Source organism: Mustela putorius, unplaced genomic scaffold (genome assembly GCF_011764305.1).
Source record: "Mustela putorius furo isolate JIRA1106 unplaced genomic scaffold, ASM1176430v1.1 tig00003870_pilon_pilon_pilon, whole genome shotgun sequence".
NCBI lineage: Eukaryota > Metazoa > Chordata > Mammalia > Carnivora > Mustelidae > Mustela > Mustela putorius.
In genome coordinates, this window is record NW_025422022.1 from 11,973,126 (window position 1) to 11,992,550 (window position 19,425).

Consider the following 19,425-nt stretch of genomic DNA (forward strand, 5'->3'; position numbering starts at 1 on the left):
GGGACAGTTGATCGACTATAGGCAAACACCTACTCCTGTAAACTCCTGCAGTTGACTTCTGTGGGTTACATTCTCAGTGTCATTTCCCTGTCCCTTTCCTATAGGCCCTGGGTCCGGGCTGGACACTGAGGATTAAGCCTAGTGAGGTTTGTGATACAGAGTAAGCCAAGCCAATCAGCCTATGCCCTCTTCCGGGCCACACAGATGGTTCAGGCCAATAAGCTTCAAGGAGACATTACTGGGGATTTGGGGGAATGAAGTCTCCCAGGTCGAGGGACACCCTTTGTCAACAAATGTGAAGAAGGAGGTAGCCTAGGAGTCATGGGCCACCATCTTATGACCCTGAGGTGAGCCAGCCTTGAAAGAAAGAATAACCACAAAGGACACATGGGAGAGAATGAAATAAACAGGATCTTTGGTGACATTACCGAGCTAAAGGAAGCTTGCTGAGCTCCGGGTTTTTCTGTAGGTGCAAGTCAATATATTCCATTTATTATTTAAGTCAGCTTGAGCTGTTGTTGAAACTGATAACTGTCTAACTCATACATTGCTTCTGGTTCTTTTTCCCAATCAAAGGTGAATTGGGGGAGTTTGTCTTGAAAAATGAACTGAAGGGAAGATAAATGTTGTTCTGTTTCCCCAGCTTTTATTATAAATAAACTATTTGCTTTTATGACTTGCTTGGAATGAAATCCCATATACTTGCATATTTTGGGATCAGAAAGAGATCTGGAACTGAGAAACGGAAATACCTCACTCATAAACTGACAATCAGATGTCTTATACCAAAATGTTCTTCAGCATTAACTAGAACTTATTAAATATTTGAAAAACAGCTATCTAGAGAAGTTATATGTGTCAGGGATAAAAAGAGCATTTATATACACTCTTTCCTTATACCGGTTGAAATGTTCTAACTGATTGACATGTGGAATGTTTGAGCTGGAAGAGACAGTAAGCAATATGGTACTGCGGTTAAGAATAAAGCCGATTTGGGGGAGAAGGGGGGGTGGGTTATGGACATTGGGGAGGGCATGTGCTTTGGTGAGTGCTGTGAAGTGTGTAAACCTGGCGATTCACAGACCTGTACCCCTGGGGATAAAAATACATGTTTATAAAAAAAAAATTATAAAAAAAAAAAGAATAAAGCCGATTTGCTCAAGGTCAATCTTGGGCAAGTTAGTTAACCTCATTTTAGTAGGTATTATTGATGGCCTCCCCAACATTCATGTCCCTAATTCCGCCTTCCAGACAGACTCCTGATTTTGTTCTCCTTCATGCAGCCAGTGTCACTCAGGAGAGACTAACTGCAACTTCTCTAGCTCTGGATGTGGGTCTGGATTCATGGGAACCAATCAAAGTGGTTTTATCCTGCTCTTCAGTTCAGACCAGACCAATAAGACCCAAGGGGATTGGCAGGGAGTCTGGGTGACTCAGTCGGTTAAGCTTCTGCCTTCCGCTCAGGTCATGATCCCAGAGTCCTGGGATCAAGCCCGACATCAGGCTCCCTGCTCAGCGGGGATCTGCTTCTCCCTCTGCCCCTCAACATGCTCATGCTCGCTCACTCGCTTCCTCACTCTCAAATAAATACATAAATAAAATCTTAAAAAAAAAAAAAGACACAAGGGGATTGGCTTAGAGCAAGACAATTTCCAAATGCAACTCCTGTAGGCAGAAAGCAAGAAGCTCTGACTGCTGCTGACAACCAACCTTCAACCCTGAGATGACCCAGCCCTAGAATGAAGTCCATACTGCTAATGGCAGAGCAGAGAGATAGAACTTGAGTCAGGGTGTCTGGGTAGCTTAGTTAAGCATCTGACTCTTGATTTCAGCTCAGGTCATGTTCTCAAAGTCATGAGATTGAGCCCTGCATCAGACTCCACACTAAGCATGGAGCCTCCTTGGGGTTTTCTCTCCCCAACTCCCTCTGCCACTCCCCCCAGCTCTCCTAAAAACAAAACAAAACAAAAAGCAAACAAACAAAAATGAAAGAAAATACTTGGGTCTTTGAAGTCATTCCTATGGGCTTAAGACCAATCAACTCTCAATCCTATCCTGCCCTTGGACTTCCTGTGAGCTGTGTGAGTCAATAGAGTTCTTATGCTTGTGCCACTTTGAGTTGGGTTTTCCATTACTTGCAGCCAAAAGCATACTCACTGTTAAGCCCATTAAACCCCATCTAGGAATACAAGGCTATATAGGGATGTTGGGAGGAATAAATCTGATAGTTCACGCAAAGTGCTTGGCATATGTCTGAATCATATAAGTGCTTGATCAATGGTCACTATATCTATCCTCTCTCTTTTTAAAGGATTTTATTTATTTAATTGAGAGAGAGCAAGAGCAGGGGGAGGGGCAAAGGAGGAGAAAAGCAGACTTCCCTGCTGAGCAGGGAGCCTGAGGCAGGGCTCAATCCCAGGACCCCAGGATCATGACCTGAGCCGAAGGCAGCTGCTTAACCAGCTGAGCCACCCAGGCACCTGCTACTCCTTTTTCAAACAGTTTTCTGGACCATTCTAAAGCCCAGGCACATTCCTAGACCTAGCACCTTTGGGAGTATAGGGCTTCCTAATGCTTCCACTTCCATATACTGTCATTCACCCTCCTAAGGTGCTAAACCCATCTAGGAAAAGTATACAGAAAGTCAACTCAGATGGACAAGGTCCTGAACAATCCAGAAACACACCTGGCAGGGAAGGGAGATCCCAGTGCACCTGTAGAAGGCCCAGGAACAATCATGCTGATCTCTGGGCCCACTTCTTCTGTCTGCCAAGACCCTTAGGGGCCCTCAGCTCACTGACATTAGAGCCGCAAAAGCCAGCTCTGTTCATTATAGTGGTGACAGAAAGCAGGTCATCTTTTCTCCCTGTCCTGGCCCCTTTCCTTGACTGGTGGGATGTTGTTCCTATCTCCCCACCGGTTCCCAGCACACCCTAACATTTAGCACTTCTCCATTTCCCTATGTCCCTCAGCTGCTCGCACCCTGCTTTCTGGAAGCGACCTAATGAGTTCCATCTCAATGAGCTGCAAATGATGAATCAGGAGGACAGTGCAAGAAATGAATGCACGAGAAGACACCTCCACACGTCATCCAGCTTTTCTTGCTTGTCTCTGGTGGGGAGGTGCAGCCAGACATAGTCACCAGTACAAGATTATGGTGGGAATCATGCCAGTCTCCTGGCATATGAAGATATCTTAATTTCCACCAGTAGGACTCATTCCCAACTCTTGGCATTTTTAGCCTCCTGGTTACCCTGGGAACAGGAAGTCTCCCTAGAAGCATTACCCACTATGCTGACTCAGCTCATACCTTAGGAACCATCAGAAATAAAACGTGCATGATAGAGCTATTTCGAAAGCTAGCTGAGATCATGCATGGAATGAGAAACCAGAATGTCTCAAGGCAGGCTGCCCAAAGCCATGTTCACCATTCCATCCCTACCTCCACTGGGGAGTTCTCCTGGGTTCCGCTCGCTCTGCAGGGAAAGGCAGCCCTGCCCATCCAGTCACCCAGGTCACTTCTGCCTCTTTGCTATCACTTCCTCATCCACACTCATTAATCATAACTGTAGTGACAATGACACAGTTAAGCAATGTTGAGCATGGGGCCAGCACAGGCTCTAGAGTTAGGCAGACCAGGAATTGAACCCCAGCTCCACCAGTTAGAAGTGGTGCCTGGGTGGCTCCAGGGGTGCCTGGGTGGCTCGGTCTGTTGAGCATTCAACTCTTAGTTTCGGCTCATGTCATGATCTCATAGGTCATCAAATCGAGCCCCGTGTGGGGCTCCACACTCAGTGGGGAGTCTGCTTGAGATTCTCTCCCTCTGTCCCTCCCCCCATTCATGTGTACTTTCTCTCTCTCTCTCATAAATGAGTAAATCTTTAAAAAAAATTATTTGAGGGGCACCTGGGTGGCTCAGTTGTTAAGCGTCTACCTTCAGCTCAGGTCATGATCCCAGGGTCCTGGGATGGAGAACTACATCAGGCTCCCTGCTCTGCAGGAAGCCTGCTTCTCCCTCTCCTACTACCCTTGCTTATTTCCCTCTCTTGCTGTCTCTCCCTCTGTGTCAAATAAATTAATTAATTAAATCTTTTTAAAATTATTATTATTTAAGAAATGGCATGGCCTCTCTGAGTCTGTTTCCTGTAAAATCAGGATAAAAATAGTACCTACTATTTTTAATGTCATAATGTGTCATAATGATGTCATAAGGTGTCATAATTATTGAATTTCTCATGCAAGCACTCAAAAGTGGTTGTTATTAACATGCTGTTCTCCCAGCCTCCTGAGAACCCTATATTGATTATTAATCTCATTTTGCAGACAAGGAAACTGAGGAAACCCGGCAGTACATGACCCACTGACAACCTTACAGCCTATAAAAGACAGAGCAGGGATTTCTAGGCACAGGCCCAGTTACAACATTTGTGAAACCCAGTCAAGATGAAAATGTAGGGACCCCTTACTCAAAAATGACCAAGAATTTCAAAATACAGCAGCAGAGAAACAAACCAAACTCGGGGCCCTTTGAAGTCTGACCCCGTTCCAGTCTCCCAGTGGTCCAGTCCTGTTGATTCAAACTTCTGATGGATTCTGTCCTTTCTTTCACTCCCATTGCTCGGGTTCCAGCTCTCAACAGGTCACACTACCAACTGCTTTTTCTGGGTCTCAGTCTTATCCCTGACAGCCCATCAACCCATCAGATAATTCTGTTATCAGAATTCTGTTATCAGAATTATCTTCCCCAGAAAACAGCTCTAATTACGCCCTCCTCTTTAGATGTGATCCCATCGCTACCCCTTGCTTAAGAGCATAAAATCCAAGTCCCTTAGGGCAGCATTCAAGACCCTTGACAGTACGACCTTGTCGGACCATCTCCACCACACATTCTTCAGACCTGCCATTCCAGGTCATTCCCAATCCTTACGCAACCCGGCACTTGCCTCCTTTGGAATTCTTGCTGGAGCTGGTTTGCTCTCCACCAAGAATACCCTGCAGTTGTCTTTGCCTATCATAATCTCACTACCTTTGAAAGACCAGCTCACATGCTCCCTCCACCTCAGAATCTTGTCGAACTTTGAACTTTCCGGGTGGGAATCAATTTCTCCTTCCCCTGGCTCCTGCTGAATGGGCTTGACACCAGTTATCACAATCCACCTTGCGTTAGGGCTGGTGTGATGTGTCCTAAGCAGACTTGGATCCATATGGTAGCGTGGGCCTTTCTGGCCAGGGGAAACGAGCAAGTTACTCTGCGGCTCTAAGTAGGAGTAATCCAGATTCAATATGATGATACAGTCAGAGTATTGTCTAAGGGATATACCACAAAAGTCCTTATTGTCTCCAGGCCCTTAGGAGGAACAACTCCTAACTCATCCCCCTCAGTGCCCTGCACAAGGTCTCTCCCCGGTCACTACCTAGGACTAGTTTCGCCCATAAACTAACCTACCCATAAGCTTTCCAGAAGCCCACCCTCCTCAAAGCTCCCCGTAATGCTTTCCATGCCCACACCAGCAAAAACCTATGCAGACCACCTGTTCTAAATAAAATCCTTATCTAGTGCCATTAATTAATACTTGTGTTTTGTTTTTACCATGGGGGCTGGTTTCTATTAGCATCCACAGACCTTTAAAAACGAGAGCATTTTTAATAACCAGGAGTCATGCCTTAGGGCCATTCTGCCTTAGGCAACCCAAATTGAGAAAAAAAAAATGAGTTATTCCCATGCAAGTTTCTGTATCTCTTCTCCAGCTAAATGATACTGGCTCTTATAATCTGGAGGCAGAAAGCTGGGCTGGTTTAAGTCAACTGGGCAGCCTCACCGACCCAAATAAAGAAGGCTTTCTTTCCCCGGGTGAATGGTATCAGCCCCTCCCAGCGAGGCAAGGATCCCAGTGGGGGAGGGCATTCCCCGAAGGCAAAGCCGCAGGGTGCTATTTTGAACAGGTCTTCTAGAGGTTGACTGTGGTCTTGAGGTCGCTGGAGGTTTATGCTTACTCTGAAAGGCGATCTACCCCCAGCGAATGCCAGGTGTCTGTGGCCTCACATCCCCCCGCTGCTCTGTCGCCTCTGCCCAGAACCAGGAAGGGGGTGCTGGTGGTTAAGTGGCCATAGGAAAGCCAGCTCTAAGACTCTTAATTACTAGGTTAAATAACACAGTACAACTGGCTTTGGTAACACGATCTGCTTTGTTGGGTTTGTTCATGACAAACAGAAATTTGGGTTTGGTCGCCTGAAAGTTACCTATTTTTAGGCCCCGTGATTGGGAATCGTTCAGCGGGAGTTGGAGGGAAGCGGGGAGAAAGGGGACACTGAGCGGGGTGTAAACTCCACCCCTGGGGGCAAGCGGGTGACAGCCAGGCCCAGTGAAGACCGTTCAACACCCGAACCCGCCTGATGGTCTAGGTTATTAGGATCTTACTAACCCATGGTAAACCCACCCGTTTCCCTCTGGGAAGTGATGGGACTGACCTAAGATGAAATCAGGGACCCTCTAATACAAATGTCACCTGAAGCATCGTGAGGAAAAATCACAAAGTGTGATTTTTGATATTCAGAGATGCTTGTTCCTTTCACCAAACAGGAAGGCGGCTTTGCCTTTCCCTGGCCCCAAGCCGCTGGGTTTCTAAGCTCTTTTGTATCTGGGAACATTCTGTGTGAGGCCTTGGCAGCACAGGGCCTGGCCTCAGTGTGAGAACCGGAGAGGCCCAGCGAACGGACTTCCCGAAAGAGAGAAACAAAGAAGGCTGAGGCCTGCTTGCCGCGGCCGGGCTTTCTGCGAGCCTGGAGGTGTCTGCTGTCTTCCCAGGGCATTCTCGCTGTGGGTCTTCACCTTGTGCCCTCAGTGTATGCCTGAATTTCTTCTCCTTTTCTCGTCCTCGTCATCGTCCCCATCCCCGGCCTCCTCCTCCCCCTCCTCTTTTTAAGATTTTATTTATTCATTTGAGGGAGAAGAGTGAACTGAAGGGAGAGAGAGATCTGAAGCAGGCTCAGCGCTGAACACAAAGCCCGATGCGGGACTCGATCCCAGGACCACGAGATCATGACCTGAGTCGAAACCAAGAGTCAGACGCTCAACTGACTGAGCCACCCCGGTGCCCCTCCTTTTCTTACAAGGACACCACCAGTCACACTGAATCAGGGGCCCAGCCATCTCAAGCAATGACTTCATCGACCTCTGTGATAACCCCATTTCCAAATAAGGCCTCCTTCTGAGGGACTGGAGGTGAGGACTTGGTCTCAGTCAGCTCGGCTGCCGTAACGAAGTACCACAGACTGGGGAGCTGAAACAACAGATGTTTATTTCTCACACTCTGGGGGCTCGGAAGCCCGAAAGCAGGGTGCCAGCTAACTCAGCTTCAGGTGAGGGCTCTCTTCCTGGCGAGCAGACAGCTACCTTCTTGCTGTGTCCTCCTCGTATGGTGGAGAGACAACGGGAGAAAGCTCTCTACTATTTCTTCTTAGAAAGGCACCAATCCCGTTATGAAGGTGTCCACCCTCATGACCTCACCTCCAAACCCGAATCACCTCCAAACATGATCGCAGCAGGGGGTAGGACTTCACCATAGGAATTCTGAGGGGATACACACACTCAGTCCATAAGAGACTTCAGCCGGTCTTCTAGGGGATATGCACCCACTGGTACAACCATAGGGGTCACCAGGGACAGAGGTGTGAGTTCTCCAAGCCAAATCCTCCCGTGGGAGGAGTCACAACCCCTAACATAGGAATTGACACCCCCAAATTAGTCCTTTACTGACCAGCCATTTGACTTCTCTCAAAGGAATGCCAGCCAGCTCAGGCAGGACTCCTGGAAGCTGGCACAATCCCCTTGATTGGAAACGACCGTGATGGGACACAGCCTGGCTGGCATGCAGGCTGCTTTCTCTCCTTGGTTTAGCTGGAATTACCCTTTGCCCAGCTCGCACTGTCCACACGAGGACTGCCTGCCTATTGACGAGATGCCCTACAAATTCCCATCTTGGAATGCCACTCCCCACCTCTGTCCTGACCCCAGATCACACGATGGGGAGCTGAAGGCCTTCCCAAAGGACAGGCATTCTTGGACTGGGCTGTGCTCTCCTGCCCCTCCTCTGCACCCTCCATCACCACCAACAGGCATTTAAGTAGGCACGTCTTTGTTTGAAAACACTGTGCTCACCACTATTAATAATACATCGAGAGCTAGCGTGTCTCCAAGGAGCTCCAAGTGCTTCACAGGCATTATCTAATTAGCCCTCACCCAAAGTCCTGTTCCAGCAAAACTACCGGGGGAACCACTGGTGAATCAGAGGTGGGAAAGGACAGAGGCATCGTCAAGGTGCTCTGTGAGGGCATGAAGCACCCAGCTAGCAGGTGGGGTGACCCCGCTTCCACTGAACAGGCTATTGTAAGACTCACCCCTCACCCCTCTCGGGATTGGGAAGCTGGGTCAGAAGAAAGATTTGCAAAAGCCCAGAAGAGCATTCTTTTGCTCCTTGTTCAGGTAAGTTGTCAGGCTGGCGTATCCCCCATATGCTGGCTGGGGTTCCCATATGAACACCCTGATCTCATGCACATTCGCCTACCTCCAGCTTTTCTTGATGGGGCCACTAAAGCAGAGAGGGATCCCGAGAGGGGAGCAGCCAGTGTGATCTCCATAGAGCACCTGTCTTCCCAACCCACACGCTGCCTCCGGGTCTGTAGTACCTAGGATAGCCAAAATGCTCGCTGCTACTCGAGGTTAAGCCCCTGCCTCCTCCCAGGAGAGCCAAAGAGGCCACAGGCACACACGTATCTCACACATCCAATTAACTGATTTCCCCTCAGCACCTGGCTCTGTGCCTTGTTCCCACCTTGAAAGTATTCTATGCGTATGTGGGGATATAGAATGGGAATATTAATTCCTTTTTCCTCCCAAAAGTCCTCTGTGGAAGATGAGGCTGGAATTTCCATCTGCGCTTTACAAATCAGCAGATGAGGCTGAATGGGCTGGTTGATTTGCCCGCGTTCGAGCAACTTACAGGGGGCAAAGTCCCAAATGGGACCCAGATCTTTGGATTTTCAGGAAGGAATATTTGCCATCGGACCATGTCCCAGCCAACCTGTTCCCCTTGAGTCATTCAGAAAGCTCATGTTACGAAAACCCTTAGGAAATGAAAACTACCTATCACGGATGAGGAAATAGTCCACTGTCACAGGTGTGAAAAGAAAGCACAAATGAGACAGAGGAGCATTTTTCCCCTTGGCAACTATTGGAAAAACCAGGACCATTCCCATCATCCTTCTACATTTTCAGAGAGCGCAGTGGGGTCAGAGTGATGAGCAGAGGTCAAAGTCAGAGTCAGCAATTGCCTTCCCAAGCTCATTCCAGAAAGGACAAGAGCTTATATTAAGGTTTTATATAGGTAAAAGGAGTCAAAGAAGAGTTAAAATAACTCTTAGGGAACTCATGGCAGTCACAAATATACAATGCGCCTTCACACATATTCTTTCACTGAATGCATAAGACCCTGCATAATAAATACTATTACCCTTAGTTTTACAGTTGAGAAAACAGACGCTCCAAGACTCCTTGCCTAGAGACACAGAGCTAGTAAATTTCAGTCATACTCCAGCCTGGATGGCCTGACTCAAAGCGAGTGCTCTCTGGTTCATTGCCATTTTGGGGGGTCATGATTTCAAAAGTATCACCTTGACTATTTGTTGATGACCTCTCTGCGCCTGTTTTTGATGTGGCAGCCATCACTGCTGTTCACAGACACAGTTCCCCTCTCCTTCTAGGCACTCAAGAGGACTGCACATTTCTAGCCCCTCAAGGCTAGACTTCACCATTTGGTTTGCTCTCACCAGTGCAGTGGGAAGTGGAGCACGTCATTGCCAGGTGGAAACGTTTGACTCCTGGTGTCTTCTCCCTCTGATGCAGCCTCTTCCCTCTGCCCCAGCAATAAAGCACTCGATTAACCTAGGCCCAGGAGTGACCACCATGAGCAGAGACTTCCCGCTGACCTGCATCAAACATGAGCAAGAAATGGGGCGCCTGGGTGGCTCAATCAGTTAAGCCTCTGCCTTCAGCTCAGCTCATGATCTTGGAGTCCTGGGATGGAGCCCCGCATCGGGCTCTCTGCTCCTCGCCTCCTTCTCCCTCTCCCTCTGCAAGCTGCTCCCCTTGCCTGTGCTCTCTCTCTCTCTCTCTCTCTCTCAAATGAATAAATAAAATCTTAAAAAAAAAATAGAAACATAAGCAAGAAAAGTCTTGATTGTCTTAAACCACCAACATGTTAGGCTTGCTTATTACAGTGGCAGAACCTATCCTATCCTGACCAGATACACTACCCAGAACTTCCTTTGGAGAATCTGCCCTACTTCAAGCAATCTTGGGTAGAACTGAATCTACCGTCAGCTCTCAGGGATGGGCCCCAGTGGGTATGTACCCATCAGTCTAACATCACCCCCTCTGTCGTAGTGACTAGTCAAGTATGGCTAATAACGTGAGCCCGTGAGAACTGACTCCTCGTGCTTGTTGGGAACTGCTCAGGGATGAGCCACTCAGTGAGAAAGGAGTGACTGTTCAGTGACTAGGAAAACAGTGCTTTCTCCCCACAATGGGCGCAAACCTCCATCACTGCTGACGACCGGCCTCGCCAGTGAAGTCCTCGCCAGGACAAAGGGGAACCACGGTCATAGGCAAAAGCTGCAAATGGCAGCCTGAAAGAGCAGAAGCCCATTGTCAGCTCCAGGCCTTTCTGAAATGAGCCCATGAGACCCCCTAATTCTCTAAGCCAGACTGAAGCGAGCTCTCAGTTCCTTCAAATTTAAAAACAAGAACAAACACCATCACTGATCAACAACTCCCTCCTCAGAATAAGAACCCACTGACACACTGGTATAGGGATATGGATACAGATGTATTTCTGTATGTGGTCCTCTGGCTTTAGGGGGTTTTAAGTTTCTGACTTCTGTTGGGTGGCAGATATTCCTGAGAAAGGCAACAGAATTGAATTTTAGAGTCAGAAAACATGTTAAAGAACCTATGTTCTACGTGTCTCATTTTATAGAAGAGAGACTAAGGTGCCGGAAGGTAAGGCTCTGATACTGGGCAGAGCACACGCTGGGGTTCCTACCGACCTCTGATCCCCTCAGTGGTAAGTCATCCAGTCTGGGGTCATTCTGGGATCAGAAAGACATAATGTAGGTAGAGTTCCGAGCACACCGACTAGCACGGGGTTGATAACCAGCAGCTGATGACTGCTTTTTATCAGTGACTCACATTTTAGTATTTAAGTTGGGATGGGGGGAGGAAGTAAGTGACTCTCCCTGTATCTGTCATTATAGTGAGAAAACTTGCCCAGAGCAGAGCGGGGAGCCAGACCCTTGAGCTTGACCCGATAACCAGCCATGGTCAGGGCAGAGAGGCAGGTAAACCCAGAGCCCTGCGTTGGTGCCTGTGGTTGGCTCAGGAGTGTGGAGGGCGTGCCAAGCACACTGGCTATCAGAGTCACTCCTTCCAAGGACTCAGCATGCCTAACTGCATCCTAAGGAGACCGGAGTTCTGTATGAAGCCAAGAGGACGTTGCGGCTGAAATACTGAGAAAAACGGGTACTAGCTGCCTACATGGTGCAACCCCACAGCAGGGAGCAACACAGAAGGGAGCAGACTTGGCCCTCCGGTGGGGACAGCGGTCAGAATGCTGACAGGCTTGTCCTTAGTGACTGTAGGACACCCTGCACATTCTCGGAAATACCTCGTGGAGATTCCAGAGGCTGGAGGTCCTGGCGAACCTGTGAGGACAAGGACTTGTGAGTTGCCAAGGGAAGGAGAGCTCAAGAGAGTGAGTCACTGCGGGAACAGGGACCCTGTGTCTACGAGGGCTGCAGAAACACAAGCCACAGGGGGTGAGCTCAGTCCGGATTTAGAGAACAGCCCAGCCGTGGGAATGGTGCTGTCCCCGGGGTGGGAAGAGGCAGGACACGGCCCAGAAGAAAAGGAAGAACTTCATGTAGCGGAAGCCCAGGCCACCCAAAGCAACTGTGATCGCTTACAGCTTTGTTAAAAGCCAGCCCTGGAGAATGCCTTCTGCATTTGTTTTGGGTTCTGGTGTTCTCCAGTCTTTTTTTTTTTTTTTTTAAAGATTTTATTTATTTATTTGACAGACAGAGATCACAAGTAGGCAGAGAGGCAGGCAGAGAAAGAGGAGGAAGCAGGCTCCCTGCTGAGCAGAGATCCCGATGCGGGGCTCGATCCCAGGACCCTGGGATCATGACCTGAGCCGAAGGCAGAGGCTTTAACCCACTGAGCCACCCAGGCGCCCCATCCAGTCTTGGGTTAAATGAGAGAACAAAAGTGAGCCACCCTGCCCACTCTGCTCTCGGCACAAAACGAGCACAGAACTGATGGCAAGTGCCTTTCCCTGCTTCTCTCTGGAGTGTCTCATCTGAAAACCAGTTGGATCCCACATATTCCAATGGGTCATCCAAAAAGTCTAGGCTGTTGCACACATGAGACGTTGAGAAATGCACCCCCTCCTTGTTATCTGTGCGATGGCATGTTCATCTCTCACTCTCTTTTATTTGTAAACTGGAGATGATATTAACCCACACTACCCTACCTACCTTGTTGGGAGGATTAAGTGAGATCCTGAGAAAGGAGAGGGTTTTATCAGATTCCAAAGGGCTGCAATGCCTCCATTCCTACTATCCCAACGTGACTCCGAAGGTGACAGAGGGAACTGACAAGACTCCTTCCAAATGAAGCCAAAGAATCCTGACGCACCCCCTCCAAGAACAAGGCAGCAGCACCCCCACTCCCAAGCATTTATTTTTTTAAAGAAACAAATTCTTGGGATTTATCTGATCGCCACTTTGCTCAAGCAAATCATTTTTCTCATCTAAATGCAGCAGCAGTAACAGCAACTGTAAAATGACTTACTCTTCTTAACACTTTGCTTTGGTGACAGGAAGAAAATGAGATAAACTGTAAAGGTGTGCTCTATATTTCACTCCAGATTACAGACAAATCCTAAACACAATAATCCTGTGTGACTGTTTCCAGATCAGACGGGCTGGAGGGTGGTGGGGTGAGGGAAGCTGGGGAGCCAGTGTCCCAGGGCGGCTCAGGAGGCAGTGACCAGCAAGGGGCAGAGGAAGACACACAGGGCCGGGCGCAGGTCAGGGCGCTGGTCGCCTGCACCCACCCACCTCCACACACGGACCCCCACTGTCCCCATTCTCTCTTTCCTTGCAACTCTGTAAGCCCACTCTCAGGAGAGGCTCTACCAGAAGCCACTTCCACCTTAGCGTGAACGTAAGATGCCCCATTGCCTCTCTTTGTAGGTATTTCTGTATTAGCCCTTATCACTGTTTCCAACTTTCCATATAATCTTCAAGCCCCCTAATGTGGGGACATCCTCCGTGCACATGGGCTCTGCCTGCCTCTCTGGCCAGGTCATGGTTCAACTGCACCAGCCCTATGTCCCGATCCCACTCACGGAGCCAGGCTGGTGGTGAAGGAAGAGCTGTGCATCTTGATTGTGATGACAGTGAGAGACTGCATGGGAGAGGACTCTGGTCCGCTCACGGCCCGCACACAAGCACGTGCAGAACTGGGAAGACCAACTAGCTTGTGAATTATACCAGTATCAGTTCCCTTGCGCTCATGTCGGCCTGTCATGAGGCAAGACGCCAACTTTAAGCAGGGAGAGCTGATGTGAGCATGGGAACCCCCTGTACCTTTTCCTCACAGCTTCCTGTGAATCTATCTTTATTTCAAAATAAAAAAAGGTTAAGGTAAAATGCATCAGGTTTTTTCCCTGGCTTTATCTCTTCTGCTAGAGGATTAGCCTTCACATGTAGAGCTTCTAACTCTTCTTCATTCTACAGATCAGCTCATGCGTCATTGCTCCATGAAGTAGGCACTCCGTAAATGTTGAGTGAATGAGTGAACGAGCGGTCCCTGTTTTTCTGTGATAAAGAAAGAGGCTGTGAATCAATAAGACGACATAATCTTGCAGTTGAAAGCACGCACTCGGAAGCCAGACCACCTGACTGAAACCCTGGCTCTACGTGCTCCTCTAGCTGTGTGACTTCCGAGCTTGGTCTCCTCACCTTCGGAGTAGGAACGGTACTAACGCTGTAGGGTTAGTACAAGGATTATATGAATTAATGCCTTGTGATACCTTAAGAAATATATATTTGATCTTCTCCCCAGTTCCTGACACAGAGCTTCTAAAATCCTCAGAATTTCCTACAAATCAAAACCACAGTGAGCTATCACCTCACGCCTGTCAGAACGGCTAACATCAAAGACTCAAGAAATAACGAGTGTTGGTGAGGATGTGGAGGAAAAGGAATCCTCCTTTGGGAAAGGTGGGAATGCAAACTGGTGCAGCCACTGTGGAAAACAGTACGTAGTTTCCGCAAAAAATTAAAAATAAGAAACTACCCTGCAATCTAGTAATTTCACTACTGGGTACTTACCCAAAGGATGCAATGCTAATTTGAAGGGATATATGTACCCTATGTTTATTGTAGCATTATTTACAATAGCCGAATTATGGAAGCAGCCTAAGTGTCCATGGATAGATCAATGGATAAAGAAGAAGTGGTATGAAATCTTACCATTTGAAACAACACTGATGGCTCTAGAGAGTATAATGCTAAGTAAAATAAGTCCATCAGAGAAAGACAAATATCATATGATTTCACGCATACATGGAATTTAAGAAACAAGACCAGTCGGGATGCTTAGGTGGGTCGACGGATTAAGCCATGACCTTTCAATTCAGGTCATGGTCCCAGGGTCCTGGGATGGAGTCCCACATCGGGCTCCTTGTTCAGTGGGGAGCTGCCTTCTCCCTTTCCCTCTACTGGCCACTCCCCCTGCTTGTGCGCTCTCTCTCTCAAATAAATAAATAAAATCTTAGAAAGAAAGAGAAAGAAAGAAAGAAAGATGGATGAACCAAGGGGGAAAAAATGATAAACCAAAAAACATATTCTTAATTGTAGAGAACTGATGGTTCCCAGAGGGGAGGTAGGGGGGGATGGGTGAAACAGGTGAAGGGAATTGAGAGCACACTCGTCATAATGAGCAGAGTCACACACAAAAGGGCTGAACCGCTATACTGTATATTTGAAACTAATGTAACACTGTATGTTAATTACACTGGAATTCAAATTTACTCAAAAATAAATAAAATAAAATCCTTGAGATCTTCTGAGAGATAGGAGCATCTTTTGTTACTCATAACCAGCCCCTTTCCATACTTGAGCTTGGGCTAAACAGGTGATTCATGGTGGACCCCCAGAGAGCTTCAGGAAGAAGGCTGGTTGCCAGAGGAACTGACCTGCGGGGAGAGGGCTGGAACTTTCAGCCCCAGCCCCACAACTGCAGGGAGTTGAGTGCGGCTAGAGATCGAATTCACTCACTAATGGTCAGTGAGTTAATCAGTCAAGCCTATGTGATGGAACCTCCAAAAAACCCGTAAACAGTAGGTTTGGTGAGTTTCTAAGCTGGAGCACATATCCAAGTGCTGGGGGGCTGGCATGCCCAGAGAAGGCATGGGAGCTCGGGGGACCTCTCCCACCCGCATCCCTTGCCCTACGCTTCTCTTGCATTTGGCTGTTACTGAGCTGTAACCTTTATAATAAACTGGCAACAAACAGTAAGAAGTAAAGTGCTTTCCTGAGTTGTGGAAGCCACTCTAGCAAGTTGTCAAACATGAGAAGGGGATCATTTATAGCTGTGTGGTCAGAAGGACAGGTTATAACCTGGGACTTGTAATTAGTGTCTGCAGTGATGGGATGGTGGGAGCAGTCTTGTGGGACAGAGCCCTTAACCTGTGATGTCTGCTCTAACTCCAGGCAGTGTCAGACCTGAATTGAACTATAGGACCCCCAGCTGGTGTCCAGAGAGCTAAAGAATTTTTTGGTGTGAGGCAAAGCCCCACATTTGGTGTCAGAAGTGTTGGGAATAGAAACAGTTCAGACTCGCACGAAGTCCTTAAAATAGCGCCTGGGCATACTGTAAGCTCTCAGACTCGGCCATTATTATTTCTGGGATGTCTTTTCTGACCTACTCCACCCCATCCCTGTCCCACCCTCCCCATTTGTATCCAGAATATCCTGTGCTCCCTGACCCAGCTTGACCTTACCCTGTGTGCCCATTACCTGCCACTGTGCAAAAAACTACCCCAAGACTAGGGGCTGAAAATAATGACATCATTTATTCTGCGTACAGAGGTGCACGTGGGCAGGCTCATCGAGGACCGCTTCCCTCTGCTCTAGTTGGCATCAGACAGCGTAGTTCAAAGACTGGGGGCTAGATCTCACTGTTCACTCACTTGTGCAGCGCCTGATACAGTCTAACAACTGGGACCTTAACTGGGGTTCTCAGAATCAAAAGTGTCACCTCTACGTGCCTTGGGTTTCCTCACAACCTGGCATCTATGTTCCCAGGGCCAATATCCCAACCAAAAAAGAGGCAAGTGGAAGCCATATTGTTTCTGATAACCCAACCTTGGAGCCACGGTGTTACTTCCTTCACAATCGATTCATCAAGGCAATCCCAAAGGTCTTCCAAGCTCAAGGTATAAGGAAATAGATTCCCTTCCTGATGAAGGAGTGACAAGTTTCTGGAAAACACGTGGGACCCGAAATACCACTGTAGGAAGCACATCTTTTATTTTCTGTAATCTAATACTTCGATGTTTGGGGCCTTGCCAGCCCTGAAGAGGTTGTCCCTTTCAGGGTTGACCAATTCCTAGAGATAGTAAATTATTTACCCACAAGCACACTTTTCAAATACAAACCAACCAATCCAAAGCCCACACACAACCAACGTTTCTTTGGTCTCTCACACTCTGCACTACTATCTCCATACCCTCATCACCCCAGGGCCAGGTCCCAGACAGCTAGGGACAGTCCCTAAGCCTCAGAGCCCACACTAAATTACTCAAGTAGACAAACCTAAGTCTGCTTACCCTACCTCATCGGTGCCTTCCCTTTGAAACCACAATGGAGATTCTTTTTTTCTTTTTTCTTTTTTCTTTTTTTTAAGATTTTATTTATTTATTTGTGAGAGAAGGGGAGAGAGAGAGAGGCAGGCAGACAGGCAGAGGGAGAAGTAGATTACTCACCCAGCAGGGAGCCCAATGCAGGGCTCAATCCCAGGACCTCCGGATCATGACCTGAGTTGAAAGCAGACGCTTAACCTACTGAGCCACCTGGGCGTCTCCACAATGGAGACTCTTGCCCCAGTTTTTCCCTCCTCTCCTCATGATCCTGGTGCTTCTCAAGGTAGCCCCTCATGCCGAGGCATGCCCACTCCTCTTGAAATCTGTGAGCACAGCTGAACTATCATTTCAGCACTAAATGTCTTCTAATCTGTTGGCCTTACTATATATTAAATTTTTTAGTAATATACTATATTTTAGTATATTACTATGGCCATTTGGGGGAAATACAATCTTCCACTCTCTACCTTATAATTGGTTATGAACTTGCCTTTCCCCTCAACCTGTATGCACATGGAAAACAGACCTTGCTTTTATCTCTTAAGAGAAGTACACCCAGGACCTAAGAAGTACTCAATAAGGATTTTTTGGCGAACTGGCTGACTGAATGCTTAATAGCCATCCTACAAACTTTCTCCTCCTTATTGGGTTCCCAAAGAGAAAGAACCCTTTACAAGTTCCTTGACCACACCCTGTCATGGTGGCTGCTTGGTCCACCAGCCCTTCTCTTTCTAATCCTCCTTGCTGAAGCACAGAAACCCAACTCTTGTCGCATCTCTGTGAGGTTACCTGGGATAACACAAGCCTGCTCTGAGTCTCACGGGTTGGAGGTGTGGAGGCAGAGTGGGAGCCCTGAGATGATGCTCATCGCCAGAAAGCTACATGGCTGTTCAGAGCGCTTACGGAAGTTGACTCTCATGCAGTTCTGTGTGCGAACACCTGGGGGGTCCCTTATCCAGGCAGGTCAGTCACACCTTGTGTAACCAATTAAGGGGAATTTCCCCAATGCTAAAATGTCTAGATAGTCCCCAAAGAAAGGGAGTCATGGTTTCAGCTGCCCCTTCTAAGAAAAGCTTAGAAGCTTCAAAGTTCTGCACAGACCCCTGGGACAATGTGTGGATTCTCCCCAGGAAAGATGGTGACTAAAAGGTAGCAAAAACAAGGGGATGCTTCTCCCATCCTCCAGATTTCGAATTCCTTCACCATTCCTCCTGTGAGGACAAAGTCTTCCCCCGAAGAACCAGTACCTTCTTCCTCAAGCCCAAATGGTGTATGAAAAGTCACCTGAGCAAGATTTACAGCAAGGTAGAAGGTCTAGAAAGACTGTCCACAACTCTTCCATCTGAGTGTCAAACTCTGGGGTCCATTTGACAGTGAACAAACCCTAATCTTATTCCCTAAGAAGAAATGAGACTGAAAAGGCAACTACTTCTTGGGAGAAACAACAAATGGGTTTTAGGTCAGTCAGTGCTTGTTTTGGCAAATAATCCACCTTCAAGAGTGGATTTGGTTGAGGGGTAAGAGAAAAAAAAAGTCACACAGGTGTAGGGACTGAGGGCAGAAAATTGACTCTCTGCCTCCTTCCAGAGGAGTCTTCACAGGAAGCCTTCCTTCCTTACCGAGACCTTTTCTAATGACCATAGTGAGAGCTTAAAGTAGCTGTCAAAAAAGTCATTCTAGTTCCACACATGCCACAACCCTCAGGTCCTGTTCTCTAAGACATCCAAGGCACCTAAGGTCATCAAGGAATATCTCAGTTGCTCTAAGCTCTCCACAGAGAAATGTTTTTCAATGCAGAGCCCACCTTATAGAGAATAAAACTTTCTTCAGCCAAATTTTAAATTTTAAATGCAACATCACCCACAAGACCCAAAAGGTAGAAACAACCCAAGTGAACACCAGCAGATGAATGGATAAACAAAATGTGGTCTACACCTACAACGAATTATTAGTCAACCTTCAAAGGAGAGAAGGTCTGACATACATCACAACACAGAACTTCTGGGACATCATGCTAAATGAAATAAGCCAGACATGGGGTGCCTGGGTGGCTCAGTCAGTTAAGTATCTGCCTTTAGGGGCACCTGGGTGGCTCAGTGGAGTAAAGTCTCTGCCTTTGGCTCAGGTCATGGTCCCAGGGTCCTGGGATGGAGCCCTGCATCGGGCTTTCTGCTTGGCAGGTAGCCTGTTTCCCCGGTTCTCTCTCTCTGCCTACTTGTGAACCCTGTCTGTCAAATAAATAAATAAAATCTTTTGCCTTTAGCTCCAGTCATGATCCCAGGGTCCTAGGAGTGAGTCCTGTGTCATCAGACTCCCTGCTTGTCAGGGAGCCTGCTTCTCCTTCTCCCTCTACCATCTACCTGGCCCCTCAATGGTCCCACTGGTGCACTCTCTCTTTCAAATAAATAAAATTTTTTAAAAGATTTTATTTATTTATTTG